Source organism: Bactrocera neohumeralis, chromosome 3 (genome assembly GCF_024586455.1).
Source record: "Bactrocera neohumeralis isolate Rockhampton chromosome 3, APGP_CSIRO_Bneo_wtdbg2-racon-allhic-juicebox.fasta_v2, whole genome shotgun sequence".
Taxonomy (NCBI): Eukaryota; Metazoa; Arthropoda; class Insecta; order Diptera; family Tephritidae; genus Bactrocera; species Bactrocera neohumeralis.
In genome coordinates, this window is record NC_065920.1 from 55,499,518 (window position 1) to 55,513,687 (window position 14,170).

Below are 14,170 nucleotides of genomic sequence, written 5' to 3' on the forward strand. Positions count from 1 at the left end.
ATAAGGAGAATTCTGTTACTTAATTATCTTCAATGACATCTTAAACTACAAGTAGCAGGTTGTTTATGTAAAGTTTCCATATTTAGCCGAATACACTTTTCTTTGGGCATTTAGAGTTATATTATAAATTTTTTTGTTTTTGTTCAGTATCTAATATTTTTCGACACTTTAATGGGTAATCTAAGTAGATAAACTTTTTTCAATAGCTTTTCTTTGGCAGATCACGCGTAATCATGTTGTCATATTTGTTTAGTATTGTTTGGCATTTCAGCATGAAAAGACTTACTTAAGCCTGACGTTAACAAATTGCTCAACTTTAGAGGATAGTTTTCTGAGCACCATTCGCTTGGGAGTGTCCAGAAACGATTCTTCTGCAAATAGCTTAAATCATACATTAATAATACCTCTAAAGCCTTTGGATTTACGTGATGTTGAATGGGCAATGCTTGTCCACTTTTCAAGTACAACGTAAACTTGTTTTAGTCAATAAACACTTGGTTCCTCATTACCACCACAGAAGTAGATGAAATAGCTTACAATTTATTTATCACTCATACATACTATATGTGCTTAAATGCTAACTCTTTTATATATCTAAGTAGTTATTTGTATTTTTAGCGCATAATTCTTTCATGTATATGCATATAGTATGTATTTCAATTGCCAAACAATTAGTAATCACAAAAAATAAATATCTGTCTATAAGTGCAAAGTGATTTTTTATATCATCTGCCCAGATTACTTTATACAAAACTTTATTTGCTTGTATGACTACTTGCACGTATTCCCGCACTTAGTTACCCCCCGTCATATGCTCACCTGTCTGCGTGGCACTTTTCCATTATTATTGATTGGTCGACTGTGAACATGTAAAAATATTTACATAAATCAGCAAACAGAGTTCGCAATTTCGTAAATAAATTTATTTTGTAGCACGCCTAAGGTGAGAAACGCCCTGGGTGGAATTTGTGTTTTTATAAAAATTTAAAATTTTTAGTATAATGTGTGTACGTTTGTTCACCACATATAAGCGTTCTATAAAATTTTTGCTTATCAAAATATTTAAAAATGTCTTATATAATTAAAATATAGTAAACATAATTTTAAGGCAAGAGTCTGCTTTTTTCTATATACTTATGTAATAATAAATATAAACCTATTTTAGCACATTTAATATTAGTATGATTTTTATTGCAAATCAAAAGCAATCACGCTATGATTGTCAAAAATCCAGAAATTCGTTTAAGTTTTTAAATTTTAAATAAAAAAATTAAGTTCAACTGGAATGAAAATTTAATTAAGAAATTACTAACAAAAATGGCATTGACATATTTATTAAAAATTAAATATATTGTTTCAAATATAATTTACGAAGAAAAATTTATATATGCCCAAAAATTCATATATGAAAGTCAAGTTTTCTTTTTAGCCAAAATAGTTCTGTTATTCGTGTTTAGAACGAAAATGTTACTGATACGCACCAGCCTTTCAAAGAACTCTTATTAATCCTACACAAAAACTTGTTTTCTGGGATCAAATTGAAAGGTGAGTTTCGTCCATTTCATCTCCTGCCAACGAATTTTCCAGTCACCATAGCACTTAGAAAAATCCCCCGCCCTGATGGCCATCAGAGCCTTCTTCGATTCAGCTATTATATCCTCAATTGAGTCAAAACGGTGTTCTCGGAGTGGTCATTTGAGTTTGCTGAATAGCCGGATGTTACGCGAAAGTAAATCAGGCGAATTCGGTGGTTGTGGCACGATATTAGTTGAAAATGTGGCAAAATGATCACGAATGATCAATGCAGTATGAGATAGTGCATTATCGCACTTCCTTGTTCAATAAACTCAGACATAATAAAAATCAAAGAATTCACAAAAGAGCCTCACAAAACGACTCGTATCTCAAATCCTTATAAATATTTTGACGTGAAATTGAGCATAGATATCACTAACAGTACTACCAATTTACAGAAAAAAATTTACCCAATCGAAAAACACTCGAAGTATAAATTAAAAATTCACCTTCCAATTTGATCACAGTATTTTAACTTAAACAAAATTTTGCCTGGAGAAAACTTCTTCTTCTTCTTTACTGGCGTAGACACCGCTTACGCGGTTATAGCCGAGTTAACAACATCGCGCCAGTCGTTTCTTCTTTTCGCTACGTGGCGCCAATTGGATATTCCAATCGTAGCCAGGTCCTTCTCCACTTGGTCCTTCCAACGGAGTGGAGGTCTTCCTCTTCCTCTGCTTCGCCCGGCGGTTACTGCGTCGAATACTTTCAGAGCTGGAGTGTTTTCGTCCATCCGGACAACATGATCTAGCCAGCGTAGCCGCTGTCTTTTAATTCGCTGAACTATGTCAATGTCGTCATATATCTCATACTTCATCGTTCCATCGAATGCGATATTCGCCGTGGCCAATGCGCAAAGGACTAAAAATCTTTCGCAGAACCTTTGTCTCGAAAACTCGCAACGTCGACTCATCAGTTGTTGTCATCGTCCAAGCCTCTGCACCATAGAGAAAACTGTATAAACATAAATTTAACTTGCAAGGTTACACCTTTTATTGTAATTATCTTCTCAGATAGAATTTTTCAATATATTTTTCTCCTTATTTATTTTTTTACCAGAAGATGATACGGAATTTCTTGTTGCCATTTCTTGAATTAAAACATGTAGAAAATGTTCGCACTTTAAAACTTTGAAAAAGGCCATAAAGTATTTGAGTGAAAATATACTAACCAACAAGATACATCTAATATATTTTAAAAATGGCCTAATTTAGTACTACCACTATAATAATTTTACTTACTTATTCTGCCGCATATTTCAATATTTGACTCCAAGCCTGCTGTGAAATTATTTATTTAATAAAAAGTAAACATCTGTTGCTGACAACTTGACAGTTTTATGAGATAACTCTCTGCATACCTTTCAGAGAATGGAAATTTGCACAAAATATGAAAGTGTAACATAACTGCAAGGCATTTATTTATATACAAGTATATTTTCTTTACAAATTCAGAGACACAGTTCCAATTAAATATCCTACATAGAAAACCCATAATTGGTTTCATAAATAATTCAAATGGTTCATGCAACCATTTGTTTAAGATCTTTCCGCCCGTGTGTCAACAGTAATTATAACATAATAAAGTGATTGTGAAGGGAGACTTCTCACCTGTATCGTCGCATTCGTTTCGTTTATTTTGTTTTTTTCACTATTATCTCCTCTAACGGCTATTTATTTTAATTAACATTATACAAGTAATAATAGACATTGTATCCATATGCATTTTCCTGCTACTGGTATGATTTTTAAGGTACACAACAATAGAAAAACAAATAACATGACAAATTGACGTTACGTAAACCCTGAAGGAAATAATTTTATTATTAACATTATTATTTTTCATTTATCAAAATTTTCTAAAATATCTTTTGTGCTGCAAAAATAATTTGTTTGACTATTTTTCCGTTACTCATCCAAGGTGCCTTCCAAAGTAAACATGACTTTTTGAATCTAGCGCCCTCTGGTGGCTATATATCAATTGGTGCGTTAGAATCTGCTATTTTTATAGATTGTCCAGTGAGAATTCCATGACATTTCATTGATTGGAAGTAAAGTTATTGCGTTTTAAATGTCAGTGTCTTTGTGTTATCGGTGCGAAAATGAGCTTTGAACAAAGTGCCAACATTAAATTTCGTTTTAAAATTAGTAAAACTTTTACCGAAACGTTTCAATTGATGAAACAAGTTTATGGCGATGATTGCCTATCCCGTAGCAGAGTGCACGAGTGGTTTCAACGTTTTCAAAGTGGTCGTGAAGACATAAATGACGATCAACATGTGGGCCAATCAAAATGCATGATCACCGGAAATTCCATTGAAACAGTGCGTGAATTCATCAAAAATCGGTCGAAATCATCATTGAAATTCATGAAATTGGAATTGAACATCTCCAAAACTTCGATTTTTCGCATTTTGACCAAACATTTGGGCTTACGAAAGGTGTGTGCACGGTTTGTTGCGCACAAATTGACTGACGACCAAAAATTGCTCAGAATCCAACATTCGAAGAACGGTTATTTGAGCAAAAATCACATTTTAACCATTAACCACTACCCGTATTCACTTGATATGGCACTGTGTGACTTCTTCTTTTTCGGAAAAATGCATTTTCCCATGAAAGGAAAGCGTTATGCAGAAGTAGAGGCCATTCAAAAGGCTTGCACCGGTATACTGGCGGCCATATCGGCAACGAGCTAAAACACTGGTTCGACATGCTTTTGGGCCGTGAAAAAAGCTATATTGAAACAGGAGGAGACTATTTTGAATAAAATTAATTGATTTTGCCGAAAAAACCATTTGTTATTTTTTTTTAAGTCATGTGTCATCTAATCTAGGCACCTTGGTGCTTTTAATTTTTCCGGCTATGGCCCATATTTCTTTTTCACTAACTAGCAGTGGTGGCTCTACGTAATAAGGTGGTGATTTGGAAACAAAATTTCGACAAGCGTCCTCATGAGAGATGCACTTTTGGGGTCTTGTGCCCTATATTTGAATTTTGACATGCAAATTTGGTATGCTGTTCCCCAAGGACCTACGTTTGCTTCCTCACGGAGTTTTTCAAAACAATTATTCTTACTGCGGCCAATGGCTAACTCCAGAAGCTTCCTCTGAACTTTTACTATTTTTCTGAAACTGTTTGCATTTTCTCGACATTTATTACGTTGAAGGCGGCGTCTAGCAGAATTAGAGAGCTTTCTGAACCCAGCTATTTCTTCATTCCACTAATACGCTGGTTGTTTTGGGGTACTGTACCGTACTACACTTTTATCTTTTTAAAATTGTAGCTCAAAATGTTAGCAACAAATTGTACAATTTATCTCGATACGGTAACTTCTAAGATTGATCATTTGTTATTAACATTTTATTTGCCCCCGAATATTTAAAATAACCGTGTAATTTTATAAATTGGAAATCGTTGTCAAAAACGCTTATCGCTAAACTCGTATATTAATAGAACAATTTGGTATATTGTGATATATGTATACATTTTCGTCCATTCCGACATCCACATTTTCATTTCCAAACTTGTTATCCCTTAACAGCCGACCATAGTACCGTTTAATATTCATGCATAGTTGAACATTAAACGAACCATTTTCATAAAGCTTGTGCTATTCTTGTCCTAACCACTGAGTGGTCTCTTTGCTCTTAATCTTACACATTTTTTCTCTATACACTAACACCAACGCACATTTTCGGGTTATTTTTTGTTTACCTAAATGCGATGAAAAAAAGTTTCTTTCATCTCTTGATTTATTTGAATGAGTGCGAAGGAGAAAACATTATTGTTAATAGTGACAAAAGAAAATCCCAAAAAGGGTAATAAAAAAACGATTGAAAGATGCATGTCATTCGTGATCAGATGCATTTTCCTGCTACTATCACAAATAAATCCTTGATGTTATTTTAACAAATAACATGACAAATTGACGTTATAGTCATTTGAACAAAAATATTAAAATTTGTTGAAGTGCAACACAACGAAATTGGTAAGCGAATGATTTTTTTAATATAATTTGCAAATAATTACTTTATTTGTTTTTATAGCATTGGAATTAGCAGCTGCAGCAATATCATCAGAAGCAGCAAATTTAAATTTTTAAGTAAGTATGTGAGAAAAAGTGTGTGTTGTTTGAAATTGGATAGCGCAGTTCAACCTAATACGCAAAAATAATTACATATGTATGTACATAAGTATGTATTTTATGCGTTTAAGGCGGCCTGCACAATCCAATATAATATGTGAAAACAAATGTTTGCCTTATATTTTAAATAATCAGATAAAATTATTCTTTTATTTCAGATACTATTCTGATTTTTATTTAATTATTCTTTCTTTTCAGATTTTATCACTATTTTTATTTAATTAATCTTGGCTTTCAGAGTAAATTCTATTTGTATTTAATATATTTTATTCTTTCAGATAATATTAATCTTTTTTTTTGCAGATATTATTATCATTTTATACAATTAATCTTTCTTCAATGTAATTATTATTTATTTTCAGGTATTAATAATCTTTATTTTATTTAAGGAATTTGTGTTTTATAATATTTTTCCACTTTTTACTTTCAGGTTTTAAAAATTTTTTCTTTATTTAATCTTTTTCAGATATTAATTATTTTTTAAATTAAATAATATATAAATTAAAATAAATTTTATGTAAAAATGTAAAAATAAAATAAAATAATAATTTTAAAAATTAAAAAAGTTTTCTTTTTAAATTTTTCTGAAAGTAGGAATTAAAAATGCAACCCTGCATCAGCTATTTAAAAAGAGAAAATGCAACCCCATCAGCTTCGATTGGGGATATTAGAGCAGGACAGATATACTTTTTTATATGACACTGCTGAATGAGAGCAACAAAGATGTATTATCACATGTATACGTACGTAAGTGGGTAAAATATCTGCCAGGCTTAAGAAACATTCTATATGACATCATTTTCATTTCCAAACTTGTTACCAGCCGACCATAGTTACCGTTTAATATTCTGGTGTTTTACCCATTTTCATAAACCTTTTGCTATTCTTGTTAACCACTGGCAGGGATGTATTGACATTGACAAATCTGTGTTAAGTAAAAATACATTGAGGTTGTGATTAGTTAAATCACGAGCCCGAAGTGCACGAGCAGGATAAATGAAAAAAAGCCATAAATAGCAAATAAACAACATCAAACTATAGAGAATTGGTAGTCGTTTGTGTTAATTATTATGGTACAAGCAGTAATTATTTTAATTAATGAAAGGCAACCCAGTCATAGTTGATAGCCAACGCAATCAACAGGAAATGGCGGTCGACAAGCGTCAGAATGGTGTTTGCCTATTATGTTAAGAATACCCGGATATGAGTAGTATACAATGACTTCTTTGACAGTTGTATTTCAAGAATTCAGGATAACCAATCGGCGAAGATGGTTCACTCTTCACAACGATAATGCTAGCTTTTACAGATCGACTGAAATAATTGCACATTTGAGCACTCAAAACTTGATTGGAATATCTCACGGAGTGGGCAAGAGTCCTTGGACCATTAGTTTAAACGCATTCAAAAGTATATAAACCTAAATGGAGGATATTTTAGAAAACAGTGAAGCGATCTTCGATAATTCAAGTTATTTTTTGTTCTCAAATCCTAAAATATAAAAGGCAACCTACATACATATCATTAGTATTTTACGCGTAATTTGAAAAAAGGTTTTTGGATTACTCGTAGTGTAATCTGCACCAGTATGTCTTAGTCTTCTTCTTCTTTTGCTTTAGGGCCAAAAATCTCCGCCAGTTGCTTCTATTTTTTGCGAGGTCACGCCAGTTGTACATTTCATGAGCAGCCAGGCGGCTGTCGTACAACTATGAGCATCAAATCGAAAGAGATTTTAGCTCGATTATCAGCTTCCATACGATCAACATAGCTTAACCAGCGCATTCACTGGATTCTTAAGCGCTTAACTATATTGTCGTCGTAAAGTTAATAAAGTTCGTGAATGCATTTTCTTCAATATTCATAGCTCACGCACAGGACTTCAAAGGTCTAGCGGAGGACAGTTCTCTCGGTTCGTCATCGTGTATGCTTATGCATCGTATCAAATACTGATCTTTCTTAATAAATTAACCACTCACGATGTTGAATTCCTCCGTTCTTTAAATTACGTTGGAATAAGCTTTTAGAACAAAATCTCGTTTTATCATTATACAAATTTCGTGAATTTTTAAAATCCGTTACATTATTTTGTGGTAAACCGTTTATAGTTATAAAATCTCGTGTTTCATCATTTATATTCCATAGAAAAGGATCACCACTCAATGAAACATATCATTTGTTGATTGACTTTTTTCCGCATTTTCTAATGAAAGAAATGTTGACGATGTTTTGTTTGTATTTGTATCTTGCAATAAAGGAGGATTCGATTGTATTTGTTTGGTATCTTGTGCTGAAGTGTCATTTAATCCCATAAAAACCAAAAATCTTTAGCCAATAGACATTAATTCATTCATTTGAAATTAAAATTTTTCCCTGATTAGACAAAGGTTAAAAAATTCAATTTCAATATTTCAAATACTACATTCTCTAAAATTTCAATTTATGAGAAATTATTTTTAACCTTCTTGTTAGAGTTATATTTCAAAAAACAAAAAAAAAAACACTTGCAAGTGTATCAAATACTTACGTCCGATTTAAACCTGATAAGCATTGATCTTCACTTTCATGTTTTTCTGATCTTGTCATAAATGAGATATTTTTAACGATCAGCAAGTTTCTGAGGTTTTATTGCCATTTTTGGCGGTGTGGTAGTATTTACGCACACATATCTTTTATACCTACTCCCGCAACATGTTGCTACAGAGTATAATATTTTTGTTAATCTAACGGTTGTAATTATCATCTAAAACTAATTGAGATAAATAGAGTTAGATATATATAAATGTTCAGAATGACGAGAAATATTGAAATCCGGATGACTGTCTATATATCCGTCCGTCCGTCCATCTGTGCACGCTGTAGCTTAAGTCAAAATTAAAATTTGTACTGAAAGTTGGAAAAACTAAGACGGAGTTCGTAGACGCCACGAAAACCTGACAAATGCCTTAACTAAACACTAACTTATGATATAAAACTCTAATGTGGCCAAGGAGGTCGCAGTACTAAGGGGGCGTGGTCTGAAATGGAATATTTATTATTTTTTGACCTGTTAAATGGGACAAAGTGATTTTTTTAACTAAATATAGGTATATACATATGTTTTCATAGTTAGTTTTTACTTTACTTACTTAATTCTTTATTTTACTTTTAGACCAAGGCAGAAGCCTTTGTAAAAGTTTAAAAGTAAAACAAGTTCATAGTAGAGTAAAACCCTTTGGAAATGGAAGGTAAAATTTCAAAAATCAATAGCAAAATAATTTACAGGCGATATAAAATCAAGACTAAACAGGAAAGGGTGGTTGAGCTTTTAGGGGTCAAAAATGGTTTAACTCAATTTTCGACAATTTAACGAGACCTATAGGAAAAAGTTATGTGACAAAGTGGTTGGAAATGAAAAGATCTAAATTTTTTTATATCAACACTGTTATTACACAATCTTAAAATTAATATACAAATTTCAAAAACTCGATAGTTTTGTTTTTTTATTTTGATCACTTAGAAATTAATATTTCGCTTAAATTTTCCCAGAAAATGGGGAAAACAGCTGAAAACAATAAACAAATTTTATTTGCTTTTCAATTTCAATTTTATTTAATTCAAAAAGTATCTATTTTGGTCTATTTGCTTTAGATGCTGCTATCTAATCATTTGCAAACTTCTGTGATATTAAATTTTTGTGCCCCGTAATACAGTTGTTGATGTGTGATCTGTCTTTTGTGGTTCTGTCTATTTCGTCGTTTGGTTAAGTTGTCGGTGATGACAGTTGATAACTTTGACTATCTTTTTGCTAAATTATCACTTTTGGTTTAATGCTACAACATATTTAGATATATAAGCATAAAACTTCATGAGGTTAGATGTTTACCTTGCTGATGATTGAGTGGTTAAGTGCGCGCGTTTTGATGTAGATTCAAGTACAGTTCCTTATACACTCATTTATCAGAATTACTTCGGATCCCATATGCAAGTTTAACTAAATACACAAACACTTGGTTGAATGCTAATCTTCTCTTTATCGAAATTGCAGATATGGGGACATATGTATATAAATGCTAATTGGAAACTACATGGAGATAGTAGTAATTAAATTACTAAAATAGTTATTTAAAATATGTGACAGAATTTCACACTCAGTAATTAAATTTATCTAAAATTAAGTCAATTAAGGGTTGAACAATCCACGCCTTTTAGTCTTGCTTCTCACACTATTATTCACAAATGAATGCTGTAGTAAATAATTATACTTTGACAAACTGCCAAATCAAAAGAGGAAGAAGAGAAGACTTGTCGAAGCTATTACATATATAATTTTATTGCATCGGGGACTTATTTACTACGGTCTTTGTAAATACGTAAGATTGCACATCATTTGCAACACAAACAAGCACATAAGTAACGGGTGATCCAAGTAGAGGTACTTTTTTTAATAGCCTTTTTTTGACAGATCCCGCGTGAGCCGTGTCAAGCTATTTTTTTCAGTATTGTTTAGCCTGAACAATGTTTACAAATCGTTTAACTTTATTATGAAATTTCACGTTCTGTGTTTCTCGTGCTTCGCTCAACTTATGGTCAATATAATCGGCCTACTGAGCATACTATTCGCATATTATTCGCAGGTCCATATTTCTTCTATAAGTTATAATCTTCAAAAATTAAATGCCAAATTTCGAATGATAATAAACATTCCCTATTAAACTTGAGGTTTCTTTTTCTTTAAAAAAGTAGAGATCCTCGAAATTGGTCACCCTTTAGATAGTGTTCACTACTTGTCTTTCAGCCAAGTAACCACATTGTAAAATTTTGTGCAGGTATGTGTGGGTAAAATCAAAGGCAATTCCGCTGCCGTTGCTAGTGCGGCCGGATGTGCGAACTAGAAACGCATTAATTGGCAAAAGCAATGACAATAATAACAATCATAAACGTTTCCATTTTTTGCACTTATGTTGATCATCATCCCCAAATGAATGATGAAACACATAGTTTTGTAGGAAATTGACTGCTCTATAAAAATGGTCTCTTATAATTTTTCGATTAAGTTAAGCGTTTACGAGATATTCATCGTCAAACATCAATGCATATTAAGGTGGATCAAAAAAAAAAATTTTTTTTTCGTTTGATACTCTGAAAAATAGGTACCTAGGCACCTCTAAGAATGCCTCTTCAAAAACCTTATTCATAATGATTTTTTTCATTGAGTTATAAAATTCATAAGAAATAAAAATTTGTCCCAAAAAACAATAAAACTTCAACCGTTAATATCTTTTAAACGGTTGGGTTTAGAAAAAACGTTGGAATAGACCTTTTTTGTAAATATATCTGACAATCTTAGGAACAAAATATTTTTTAAGAACGAAGTATATATAAATTTTTAATCAAATAATAATAAACAAAATAGAAATTTTAAAGTTTTCTCCCTTAAAAATTATGGAGAGCCTTATGTTACAGGTTTTAGAACCTATATTTCAGAAAACGAAAAGAAAAATTTATATATAATATTTATGCATATATATATGAATATATGTATATAGATTAAAACTCAGCTCATAAAAAAATATTTTATATAAACACTGGTAATTGCATTACATTTAGGACCGCCTACATGCACGCAGGCAAGGGACGTTAGCAAACACTTCTAGCTACAGAATGCGCAACTGAATCACCAAAGTACACCTAGTTTACAATGTCTTTCCTGTTTATTGCTACGTACATAAATCAACGCCACAGTGCATTCAGACGATCATTCGTTAAGTTGGAGAGCCTAGAAGACTGCTGCACGTCCACACACACTCGCTCTTAAGCCTCGCTTCGAGTAATTTATTTAGTTCTATCGCGTGCATCAGTTCTAGAATATAGTGGAGTTCATTTGATTAAAATATTGAGATATCAACATTTAGCCTTAATAATAGCATAAATGCAGTCGTACAGCAGAGCTTTTCCATCCGTATTTCGTCCATGAACACAGGAGCAACATGGTTTCGCATGTGCGGCATCATTGTTGCTACTTCTTCTTCTTTACTGGCGAAGACACCGCTTACGCAATTATAGCCGAGTTAACAAAAGCGCGCCAGTCGTTTCTTCTTTTCGCTACGTGGCGCCAATTGGATATTCCAAGCGAAGCCAGGTCCTTCTCCAATTGGTCCTTCCAACGGAGTGGAAGTCTTTCTCTTCCTCTCTGCTCTTCGTCCATTCGACAACATGACCTAGCCAGCGTAGCCGCTGTCTTTTAATTCGCTGAACTATGTCAATGTCGTCGTATATCTCGTACAGCTCATCGTTCCATCGAATGCGATATTCGCCGTGGCCAACGCGCAAAGGACCATAAATCTTTCGCAGAACTTTCTCTCGAAAACTCGCAACGTCGACTCATCAGTTGTTGACATCGTCCAAGCCTCTGCACCATATAGCAGGACGGGAATTATGAGCGACTTATAGAGTTTGGTTTTTGTTCGTCGAGAGAGGACTTTGCTTTTCAATTGCCTACTCAGTCCGAAGTAGCGCCTGTTGGCAAGAGTTATCCTGCGTTGATTTCCAGGCTGACATTGTTGGTGGTGTTTACGCTGGTTCCAAGATAGACGAAATTATCTACAACTTCAAAGTTATGACTGTCAACAGTGACGTGAGTGCCAAGTCGCGAGTGCGACGACTGTTTGTTTGATGACAGGAGATATTTCGTCTTGCCCTCGTTCACTGCCAGACCCATTTGTGTTGCTTCCTTGTCCAGTCTGGAGAAAGCAGAACTAACGGCGCGGGTGTTGAGGCCGATGATATCAATATCATCGGCATACGCCAGCAGCTGTACACTTATAAAAGATGGTACCTTCTCTACTAAGTTCTGCAGCTCGAACTATTTTCTCCAGAAGCAGGTTGAAAAAATCACACGATAGGGAATCGCCTTGTCTGAAACCTCGTTTGGTATCGAACGGCTCGGAGAGGTCCTTCCCGATTCTGACGGAGCTTTTGGTGTTGCTCAACGTCAGTTTACACAGCCGTATTAGTTTTGCGGGGATACCAAATTCAGACATCGCGGCATAGAGGCAGCTCCTTTTCGTGCTGTCGAAAGCAGCTTTAAAATCGACGAAGAGGTGGTGTGTGTTGCTTCTCCTTGATGAATATCTGGTCGGTTGTTGATTTGCCAGGTCTAAAGCCACACTGATAAGGTCCAATCAGTTTGTTGACGGTGGGCTTTAATCTTTCACACAATACGCTCGATAGAACCTTATACGCGATGTTGAGGAGGGTTATCCCACGGTAGTTGGCGCAGATTGTGAGGTCTCCTTTTTTGTGGATTGAGAAGAGCACACTTAAATTCCAATCGTTGGGCATGTTTCCTTCCGACCATATTTTACAAAAAAGCTGATGCATGCTCCTTATCAGTTCTTCGCCGCCGTGTTTGAATTGCTCGGCCGGCAATCCATCGGCCCCGCCGCTTTGTGGTCTTTCAGACGAGTAATCGCTATTCGAATTTCTTCATGGTCGGGCAATGGAACGTCTGCTCCATCGTTATCGTTTGGGGCATCGGGTTCGCCTTCTCGTGGTGTTGTACGTTCACTGCCATTCAGCAGGCTGGAGAAGTGTTACCTCTATAATTTAAGTATGCTCTGGGCATTGGTGACTAGATCACCTTTGGGGGATCTACAAGAGTATGCTCCGGTTTTGAAACCTTCTGTAAGCTGGCGTATTTTTTCGTAGAATTTTCAAGCATTACCCCTGTCGACCAGCTCGTCAAGCTCTTCATACACACGTATTTCGGCCTCTCTCTGTTTATGTCTGCAAATGCGTCTCGCTTTCCTCTTCAACTCTTGGTATCATCGATCGTTGTGCGACATGACACTCCTCGTCGTACCAGCTGTTGTTTTGCATTTCCCGAAATCCGTCCGACAGTTCCCTTATACCGAGTTGTTGACGAGTGCTCTCGGAGAGCAGGATGCAAGTCGAGTAGAAAATCGTTCGGCTATCTGTTGTGATTGCAGCTTCTCGACGTCGAACCTTCCCTGTGGGCCTTTTGCTGCACAGAGGCGGGTGAGAGTCTTGGCTGCAACAAGATAGTGGACCGAGTCGATGTTAGGACCTCGGAGCGTACGCACGTCTAGAACACTGGAGACGTGTCTTCCGTCTATCACAACATGATCGATCTGGTTGGTGGCTTTTCGATCCGGAGACAGCCAGGTAGCTTGATGTATTTTCTTGTGCTGGAATCTAGTACCACAGATAACCATATTTCGGGTCCCGACGAAGTCGATCAGCCTAAACCCATTTGGGGATGTTTCCTCGTGGAGGCTGAATTTACCGACCGTAGTGCCAAAGATACCTTCTTTGCCCATCCCTGGCGTTAAAGTCGCCAAGCACGATTTTAACATCGTGGCGGGGGCAGCTCTCATAGGCGCGCTCCAAGCGCTCGTAGAAAGCATCTTTGGTCACATCGTCCTTCTCTTCCATCGGTTCGTGGGCGAAC